At 39.2% G+C, this 11,143-nt stretch overlaps 1 protein-coding gene across 1 annotated transcript in view; it reads right to left on the minus strand.

Annotated features, from left to right (window-relative positions):
* The window catches only part of rtn4ip1 (reticulon 4 interacting protein 1), a 222,570-nt gene that overhangs the window by 74,385 nt on the left and 137,042 nt on the right, over window positions 1–11,143 (minus strand). The window lies entirely within an intron of this gene.

The raw sequence follows: 11,143 nt of genomic DNA on the forward strand, positions 1-11,143 counted from the left end.
ATTATTGTATAGATTATATTAATGGACCAACAGGTTTGATTACAGGAGCACAGCCGTGTGTTTAAATGAGACACAGAGGCAGGGATGCAAATTTAAAGAACAAACCAGCTTTAGTGAACCGAACCACAGATTTGACAACCACAGGTTTATGCTACTACACACAATTATGAAAAAAAAATTACAAAAAACATTTTAATACATAAAATTACCAGCATAAAGACTTAGCCACGTGTTAGTCCTCAGGTCTCAATGTCGGGCGCACCCTGGAAACCTGACTTTGAAACGCTTCTAGAAAAATCTGATTACATAAGTTGAATTTCCATGAAAATCCCAAACATCACTCACACAAAGAGAACATCCCTCACAGCAGCTTATTGTACACAGACCCAAATAAAAACTTATCTGAAGGGTAGAGTCCAAAAATCTCTGGGTTCAAAAGAAAATAAGAATCCAAAAATGTGAGTCAGTGGTCTTAAGCATCACCAGCTGTGTGTGAAAGTGTGGATGAGACAGTGGAAAAGAAGGGAATCAGTCTCTCTGTCTCTGTAAGTAAGTGGGCTAAATCACAGGAGGAGTCCACCTCAGCACCAGAGGACCTGTCAGCAGAAAGGGTCAGAGGAATAATACAGATATTAATTATGCTGTTCTAGCTAAAATCCACAACTTAGGTCTTTGCAGACATCATATTTCACATCAATTTGTAGGTAAAATATCAACATTTGCAAAAAAAACCCCTTGTACAAACTTTGCATTGCTGCAATATATCTTTGAAAATCTTTTTTTGTTAAAATTTAGAAAAACAAATACTTTCCAAACACAGTGTTGGAGCCATATGGACTTTGTGGTGATAAAGTGTTGTGTGTATGGTGTTGCTTGTCTATTCCAGGGATTACGGTTAGCTTCTTTGTCACGTGGGAGGTGTTACCCTCATGCCTCACTGTGTTCAGTGGAATATAACCAAACTTGTCAAAAGATTTTTTTTTTTTTTTAATTTTAAAATTTCAGTGTGAATTTCTTAATGAACGAGTGGGAAATACATTCACCTGGTTACCGGTCGGGCGGCCTGGAGAATGGGTGAGTAGGGACAGTGTGGTTTTTGTTGACCGTGTTCGCTTGTGCGTGTCAGTCGTCTTGTCTTGTCTCGAGCCTTCAAGTAGTTTGTACGTGCTCGGGTTTGACTGCGATGTGGATGGATTGCTGAAATATTCGATAAATGCTCAGTGGAAAATGTTTGGAGACTGATTAAAAACAGCAAAGCAGCATTCCCTACTTCATCCTTGGAGTGGATTCATTGATATCAAGTCACTTCATCCACATTGAAATACTGCAGTTATTTGCTTTTATGGATTTCAAGAGGTCATTGAGAAATGGAATCACTTCAGTGTGAACAGACTCACGCTGCACTGAAACTGTAATTGTACACACAGAATCTCAGCTGTGGAAACATAAAGCCAGACATGCAATAAACGGCTGTGTATGGAAGAAAACACTGATTGCAGCGGTTATTTGTGACGTGTCCACTGGTGAAAAGTCTGCTGAGCTGTTTATGATGCATTAAAGACGTGTAACTTATCACGTTCATTATGAATTTGAAATGAATGATTTGTCAAAATGTGGTTTGAATCATCTGTAATAAGCTGAGTCAGGGATTTTTCTAAAGTCAGAATGACTAGAAAAGTCTCCAAAAAAACTCGAAGCATTTGAGGGTCTGGCTGCAAAACACAATGTCAAACTCACTGCAGAGTGATAGGTTTGTAGCTTGAACCCATCCGCTGGAACGTTGAAGACAATATAATTACACTGCAAAGCAAGACACAAGTAGGCAAAGTTCTTCATGTTTCTCGTGCACAGGAGAGAACCGGTTCCTTCGCTTGACCCCAGTTGCTCTCGTCCGTTCTCCCGTACCACTGTTCTTTTATTGAGGTTACATGAATATGCATAGGTTCATTAACATATGACGTCTACATACACACAAAGAGTACCTTGCCTGTGTGTGTGTGTGTGTGTGTGTGTGTGTGTGTGTGTGTGTGTGTGTGTGTGTGATTTGTGTGAGGTCAAGATGTGACCCTGTGAAGACTCCCCAAAGCTGGTGCCAGGACGTCTGAACAAAAGGCTCTTATACTTAAAGAAATATACGTGTGCTTGCTATACCATAAATCAATAAGAAAAGATAAACTCTCCTAGGGAGTGTGATCCATGCCAGGACACTGTGTAGAGGAATGTACGCACCCCCCTCACACAGAGTTAATACAGACCTCTTTAGGATGAGACATCCTTTCAATCTACAATTGATTATACACTTCTAAGCATATGTGAGTAAATATTTCTAAGCATAAATGACAATCAACAATACAAAATCTAACACAGAGTCTTTGGGAAATAAAATTGAAAGGTTGCAAAAGGAGCATAAAATAAATGTGAACAAAATTAGAAATCTGATTCCTTCAATGAAGGTCTTGATGGATGCTCAGTCATCCAGGTAAGTAAATCGCAAAAGGTTCACATTCAGATGAACAGAATCAACCTTTATTTCTGCAGCATTCATCCTTTGTCTTTTTAGTTGCTGCAGTTCTTCAGAGATTTTTAATCACTGTTTTATCGTCATTTCTCATTGGAGGAGGCGGCACTCGAATCATTTCATGCAGAAGTAAATGATTGTAGATTAGACGCAGGAGGGGGAGGAGACGCAGGTGAATGTAATTAACAACAATCAAATCAACAAATCTGAAACAGGAGAATAATAAACACAGAGATAAGAGGACTCACACTACATTCAGCCAAACGATGAGTCTGATGTTCAGATGTGTGGCGTGTAAGACAGCACTGTTTGTGAATGAAGACATTTGACTCAATGAGAAATGAATTTAACTGAAATATTATTTTCATTGAACTAAAATTATATCAGTGCTCTACTTAATATTGTTCTTTTTTAAATTTTGTATCTGCAGAATTTCACTTCAGCATAGATCAAATGTTTGTTTTTCATTTCATTTTTATTAACTTAATTGTGACACATTAAGCAGAGTATGCTAAGTTTTAAAATATTATGATATTCACAAGAATATCATAACATTTGTTCTTGTGAGCATGCTCACAAGAACTGTTCTGCTTCATTCGCTCAAAGATTGACAACAATATACAAGCTGAGAAAAGAAAGAGACTCAAGCAAAGAGGAGACTTCCTGTAGGAAGGTGAGTTTCCTATGTGATCATGTATTTCAGAGTGAGACAAATTTTGGGATGTTTTCTGGGATGTGTCCCCCTGGAGGAAAATGGCCCTCTTCCTAATGATGGCGATGCAGCTTTTTTTTTTTTTTTCAGTGGTTTTTACACTCAACACAAATTAAAATTATTGGTTTGGCTCCTCTTAGCTTGCTGATCCTTTCTTGATATATTTTAGGCTGATAACAGCAGATTTTCTTTTTTTAATGTATTAAAGTAGCTTTGCATCAGCTTTAGGCAAACATTACTGTTTGTTAGACTCCCTCGGTGTCCTTTCTGTAAAGGGTCATTAATGATTCTGTAACCTGATTTCTTGTTACTGCTGTTCAGACTCTGTGGGTGAAGGCTGAGCTACTACAACTAACTTTCCATAATAAACACCAACACAGCAGACCTCAGCTTTGCTACCTCTGCTCGTGCATGTACCCTAACCCTAAGCTCTGATATGGTGAGCTGTATTACGCGAGTTGTGAGAAGGTGGTTGCTCTGAGAACAAGACTGACACACTGTTTAAACCATATGTCAAAACATTTTTGAAATTCAAGCAGCAGGCATCTGGTTACCCAAAAAATGTGAAAGCAGCTGAGAAACAGCAGAAGTTTGAAGACAAAGGACATCAGAACCCACTAAGATTGGGTTTTTTTTTTTCTTTAAACACAAATCAGCAGTTGTAATAAACTGCAGTTCTCCATGCGAGCAGAAATGCCATCAGCTTTGTTTCATCTCTGATGATGTAGCTATGGTCCAGTGGTGTCACGCTGATGGTAGAGGGTCGCCGGTGAAGGATGTGAATGTCTTTGTCAATGACAACAGCTAATGCAAGGCTCGTGTTGTATGGCTTGTTAGTCTTCACCTCTCATCCCAGTGAGTGGGTGCTTCCATTAGGCTCATATCTCAGCGAGCTGACTGATGAGCTCAGTGATGGTGGGTCTGGAGAGGAGGATGATCACAGTACAGAGTTTGTCTCCGGTGGTCCAAAACCCTATGCTTTAGCACAAAAAAGGGTAAGACTCAGGTTAAGTGTAAAGGTGTAACATTCAGTGCTGTTAACTCTAAAGTCGTTACCCCTGAATCATTGAAAGGCTTAGTCCGGGCATTTGTGGCCAACAGGGGATGCACATTTAGTTGCTGTGTCTGACACCATCAGGTCAGGTGGTCTATAACAAGGGAAGGTGCTGCCTGATTATACAACGCTCCCTCATGGATACTGAGCAGGATCAAGCCTTTGATGGAACGCTTCAACACCCATTTAGTCTGGTTGTTAGTGGGCTGAGTAATTGTAGAAAGACTTTCTTTGTCAAAAGCGTCATTGAAAATGCGTCCAGCATTATTTCAACCAAAACTGATAATATTGTTTACATCTACTCCTGCTGGCAGCCTTTAAACAGCTTCTCCAGATAAGAAAAATCACCTTTGTGAATGCTGTACCAGAATCTCTGCGTGACGATGACCTTTTACCTCCCGATAAGAGCAACTTGCACATTATCAACGATGTTACAGCTTCTAACAGCGTAGAACTTCAAAACATGTTCACACAATACGTTCATCAGAGGAACTTGGGCTGCATGTGTTTAGTTCAGAATTGGTTTAGGCAGGGAAAATCCAGTAGAACAATTTCACTGAACACTAGTTACTTAATTCTGTTTATTAACCCTACAGATAAATACCAAATCTCAATTTTAGGTAGACGGATGTTTCCACGTAGTACAAAATACTACTTAGAAGCTTTTAATGATGACACATCTACCTCATACAGGTATTTTCTAATAGATTATAAATCGAGAGTGCCTGACTATTTAAGACTTGGAACCAAATTGTTATCAGACCGTCAAGTTGTTAAAGAGGTAAAAAAGGATGTCGTCTTCACGGATGTGGAAAAACTTTGCACTGCTGGAGGAGTTGTATAAATCCCTGCCTCGTATATGGAGGACTATTATTAGTAATGTCTAACATGGATTTTATTAATGGGCTGTGTGAGATGGCTCTCAGTGCTTTAAAGGGTAACATCCCCCCTTTTTTTTTTTCTCCAGAATAGAATAATCCTTTAATTGTCCCACAAGGGGGAAATTTGGGTGTAACAGCAGCAAGAAAGACACATATACAAATGTCTTTTTATACAAACAGTACACAAGACAAAGAACAGAAAAATACACCATTTTTACATATTTACATGGTGTAAAGAAAGTCCATCTATCAATCACCTGGATCACCTGTTGAGAAAGAATAAAGAGAAAATAAGCAACGAAAAAGAGCAACATAATAAACAACATCATCGCGATGATCTATGGGAATATAACAGTAAATACTAAATATTAAACATTATTGTGCAGCACGTAAGATCAACAGCGCACAGTGTGCTTTGAGGTAGGAGCCAAAAAGGGTGTAGTTTTTGTGTGTGTGTACACCTGTGAGCGTGAGCACACTTGTTTTTAAAAGGTTCATGTAATGATCTGCTAGAGGGTGTGGGGGGGCCACAGCCCCGTCCTCCAGGGCATGAAGCAGGTATGGAGGAGATCAAGACTCCAGACATCCAGAGGTCCTCAGAACGAGAGAGAGAGAGTGTTTTTAGATGTGGGAGATTTGTGACGTTTAGTGTAGAGTGTATACTTAGTGTGTTGTGTTGTCTAGCTGTTCTGTTGTGTAGTCGTTTTGTTTTGTGTGTCAGTGAGGGCACTAATGAATGTCACAAAGGCACATTTGCAACGTAAACACTGTCACTAAGTAGAAAACCAGCGGAGTGATACACCTCCTGTTGTCAGGCCTGCAGGTTTCTCCCTGTGCTGTTCTCCTGTTTTTACTGGCACACATCATTTGTGGGGCATCTTACTGCAACATTGTTCTCTCACTTTAGTTCTAGTAATATTTTTAAATGGTTGTAGAAAATGAAAAAAACGGCAGGTGTATTGGCTGCATTTTTAGATAAATAGTTTTATATGTTTACAAAATGTACATTTTATATTTGCATTTCAAGTTATAAAAATTCTGTTTTTGTTTTTTACAGTAAAAAAAATACTACTAGGATTTTAAGTTCTTTGTGTGATTTCAGATCAGTAATACTAATGCAGTATGTCAGTGAAAAAAAACAACTAAATTCAGTTGAGCTGAAAAGATAGCAAAGAGGGCAAGGGGAAAAAATAAAATGAAACAATCTGAGGGTGAAATACAAACGTAAACTCAAAAGGAGTCAAAAATGTCCGGTTGTATTTCAGACCTCAGTGGGTTAATCCAACAAATCATGAAAAATTAGGTTTAAATTTTTGTTCATGACAGTGCAGATTTCTGACATTTTGTGTAATTTAAGCTGTAACAATGTGATAGGTTTCACTGTTTTTTGTGAGAAAACAAAGTTAGACTTGTGTTTGTAAATGAACCGCCCCATGTTGTGTAGCTTTCTGGAGTTTATACTTGTTGGGCTACATATTTATTTATTATACAGGCTATACAGTACATAGCATCAAAACTCACATATTTTATGTAACTAAAGTGTGTAATTATGTGGGCTACAGACAATAATTAAGTTCTAGACTATATTTATATGAAAAACGTGTATACTTACTGCATTTGAATAATTCTAACCATATGTAACCACCCGCATATGTGTTTGAATTTGAAGGCTTTGATTTTGCCACCCCATTTGATTTCTTTGCCACCCTCATGCCACCCTAAGAAAATTTCTCTAGATCCGCCCCTGCCCATTTCACAAGCCTCTCACTTCCACACTTCTCATACTTCCTAGTACGGGCCATATGTAGTATGCGAACTGCGTGCGGTCACTGGATTGAGACACAGTCTGAGTCACCTGACCGTCAGATTCTTCGCAGCACAGGCTGAGGAGTGGCAGCATTCTTACTCATCAAACACCCAACAATGTAGACGTAGTTTTAATTCACTTGAAAGCCAGAAAAAAAGAAAAAAAAAGTTTTATTTGTTGTTATCGATCGTCCATCTGGGCCTTAGAGTTTCTGATTGTCATACTTATCTCATTTAGTGCTCAGTTCTGATAAAAATATTAATTGTAGATGATTTTAACATCCAGATGTTGAAAATCAGTTACAGTAGCCTTTACATTTAGAATAATGGATTACACATGAGGACTCTGATCACAGTAGGTGTCTTTCTGAAAGTGCTGTAACTAAGTTTAAGGATCTGCTGTTAACAAAAGTCTCAAATGAGAAGTGGTCATGGGCCGGCTGAGTTATCTGGATTTTTCCATGGTGTCCCTGTGCTCCCGCCTCTGGGCGGAGCCCTCGTCACTACACCTGTTATACTCACCTGTGGGAGATCCAGGCCAATCTGCAGGCAGTATTTAAGACTAGAAGAGGAATCAATCTGTTTCACCGTCCCCAATTGCAGCTTCTCCATACCTCCATTAACCAACCTCTCCCTCTGTTCATCGAGCCCCCACTCCAAACATTCACTGCTGTGCCTTAGTTTTACTGTCACTGTTACACACTGAAGGAGGACGAGGTTCATCCAGGTGCACACTGAGGTTTATTGCTCTGAAACACAGCAAAACAGCAGTTCTGTGTTACTGACGGCTTCTGGCCTGTGTTACTTTTGTAAGGGATTACTTGGCCAGTCACTTATTTGTCAGAGTGACTGTCTGCCACCTACTGGTTACTGAGTTAAAGCAGATGACTCGTAAGCTGGAGAGGAAATGGCGTGTCACAAATTTAGAGGATGATCATTTAGCCTGGAGAAATAGTTTGTTGCTTTATAAGAAAGCCCTCCGCAAAGCCAGAACATCTCACTACAACCCTAAGAACAACCCCAGGTTTATCTTCAGCTCTGTAACCAGGCTGACAAACAGAGCTCTGTTGAGCCAACCGTCCCTTTAACATAGAGGTGGGGGAACTCCAGACCTCAGGTCCCGAAGGTTTTAGATGTGTCCTTGATCCAACACAGCTGATTTAAATGGCTAAATTACCTCCTGTGAGATTATTCTGTTATCATATGTTATCTTATATCTGTAGTTAAAGTAGTTGAATTATGTTAACTGCAGTAGGTCATATAATATCCTTTAGTCTAGATTGTGTGCTGTGTATGTAGCTTAGTTTCCATTATATTTTTGGGTTAAAAGAATGTGACCATTTTTGGATTTGTTAGACAGGTGTGCATTACCCTGTACCCTTGATCTGCTGTGACTGTGTTACACTGTTTCTTGACATTTCATACTGCTGAATCATGAAGAGAATGTTGTGTGCAGAGGACCTTGTGCCGATAATAGAAGAGACAGACCACATTCCATACCCCCACCTTTACAGAGAGCAGAAAGACAGGGAGCCGAGGTCATAACTTAGGCTCCGTAACAGAGAAAGAATGTGAAGGTTTAGGCTTTTACGACTAGGTGGGGGCCACTAGAGGCTATAAGAAGCGGAGGAGCCGATCACCATTTTGAGACTTGCTGTGACCCTCTTCATGCATGTCTCCCCATCCCGATGGCTTATGCTCATAAGTGTTGAATTGTATGGAAATAAAGGATTGTTGATTGAGCATTTATACACAGAGTATTGTCCTTCCTTCAGCCCAAAGATTAAAAGAATTGGGAGATTTTAACACTCCTCAACATGTCTTAAAGTTCCCCAGAGGCCTGCTAATGAGCTAATCATTTGATTCAGGTGTGCTGACCCAGGGCGTGTTATCCAAAACCACCAGGACACCGGGCCTTGGTACCTGGTACCTGGAGTTCCCCACCCCTGCTTTGACTAGTAATGATTTCATGAACTTCTTTACAAATAAAATGTAACCATTACTGAAAAAAATCCCAATTTTAATAACTGCTGATACTTTAGACTCTCTCTCTGATCTTTCTGAGTTAACTTCAATAATTACTTCCTCCAAACCATCAACGTGTCTTTTAGACCCCATTCCTACAAAACTGCTCAAAGACGTCCTGCCATTAATTAATTCTTCGATCTTAAATATGATCAACCTATCTCTAATAATTGGCTATGTACCACAGGCCTTCAAGCTGGCTGTAGTTAAACCTTTACTCAAAAAGCATCTCTAGACCCAGCAGTCTTAGCTAATTATAGGCCAATCTCCAACCTTCCTTTCATATCAAACTTCCCTGAAAGAGTAGTTGTTAAACAGCTAACAGATCATCTGCAGAGGAATGGTTTATTTGAAGAGTTTCAGTCAGGTTTCAGAGCTCATCACAGCACAGAAACAGCTTTAGTGAAGGTTACAAATGATCTTCTTATGGCCTCTGACAGTGGACTCATCTCTGTGCTTGTCCTGCTAGACCTTAGTGCAGCATTCGATACTGTTGACCATAATATCCTATTAGAGCGATTAGAACATGCTTGTAGGTATTACAGATACTGCGCTGCAGTGGTTTGTATCATATCTATCTAATAGACTCCAATTTGTGCATGTAAATGGAGAGTCCTCTTCACACACTGAGGTTAATTATGGAGTTCCACAGGGTTCAGTGCTAGGACTAATTCTGTTTACATTATACATGCTTCCCCTAGGCAGCATCATTAGAAGACATAGCATACATTTACACTGCTATGCAGATGACACCCAGCTCTATCTACCCATGAAGCCAGATAACACACACCAATTAGTTAAACTGCAGGAATGTCTTAAAGACATAAAGACCTGGATGGCCGCTAACTTCCTGCTTCTTAATTCAGATTAAACTGAGGTTATTGTACTCGGCCCTGAAAAGCTTAGAAATATGGTATCTAAGCAGATTCTTACTCTGGATGGCATTACCTTGGCCTCCAGTAACGCTGTGAGGAACCTTGGAGTCATTTTTGACCAAGATATTTTGCTCCACTCACTTCAGACTTTAGGCCAACATAATGTGACTTTGTTATTTTGAGCAGTGGGGGGGTTTTCTCAAATCACTCAGTTTTAATTTAGTTCATATGCATCTATCAATATACTTCTTATACCAATATACCAAACTTTTGGTGCCTTGTTGACACAGAAAAGTACAGTGGTGTGTGCACAGCAGCTATGAAGGTTGCCAGCCTGTTTGGTTCAACCTATCTTTGTGAATCAGCCTTTTCTGACATGAACTTCATCAAGAACAAACACAGAACACGCCTCTCTGATGCACATCTGCAAGACTCACTCAGAGTTGCAGTGTCAAGTTATACCCCAGATTACAACACACTGGTGAACAGCATGCAATGCCAGGTTTCCCACTAACAGACAAAGAAAGCCATATTAGATGTTCTCAGTGGCAACATTACAGTGTCATGTCAAAGTTGAATTTAATTATTGAAAAACAAATGTGTTTGTTAAGTGTAACATGTGACAATTTGCTTTAAAATGCTGCCAATTTGGTGAAAAGTTCTGTAAAATTTGAAAGTTGATTTTTTTGTATGTTACATACATACAAAAATAATGTATGTAACAGTGCATGATTTGTTAAAATTTGTTAGTGGTAAGTGAAGATGTTGTAGAAGTGATCACTTCAAAATGTAAATACTTGCAGAGATATATAGAAATAAAGCGTTGCATATTGATATTTATGTTTCCTACCTTGTTTCCTACTTGCATTCTTTATAATTATGGTGAAAAATAATTAACATAATTAGTGTCCGTACATAGATGAATATCATTAATTATTAATGATAACACATAATTAAGTTAAACTGAGGAAATTTGTTATTTGAGAAGTGTGTGTCAAACTGGTAGCCCTTCACATTAATCGGTACCCAAGAAGTAGCTCTCACTTTCAAAAAGGTTGGTGACCCCTGCACTAAGTGAACACTACAGTTTTCTCCAGCAGAGGGCGCAGTGTGTTAAGAGATTTAGCTCTGCTCTTCACTCTGCACTTCTTGTAAATCAGCTGCTTTACACACACTGCTTCCCACACAAAGACGCTGACTGGTTTTCATTTGGATCATGTCTTTCTGTTATATAATCTATTCAATTCAATTCAATTTTATTTATATATCGCC

This window comes from Aulonocara sp. 'chitande type north' Nkhata Bay, linkage group LG19, assembly GCF_057382095.1.
Source record: "Aulonocara sp. 'chitande type north' Nkhata Bay isolate Kocher_YH1m ecotype deep benthic linkage group LG19, A_spYH_male_GT1.1, whole genome shotgun sequence".
Taxonomy (NCBI): domain Eukaryota; kingdom Metazoa; phylum Chordata; class Actinopteri; order Cichliformes; family Cichlidae; genus Aulonocara; species Aulonocara sp. 'chitande type north' Nkhata Bay.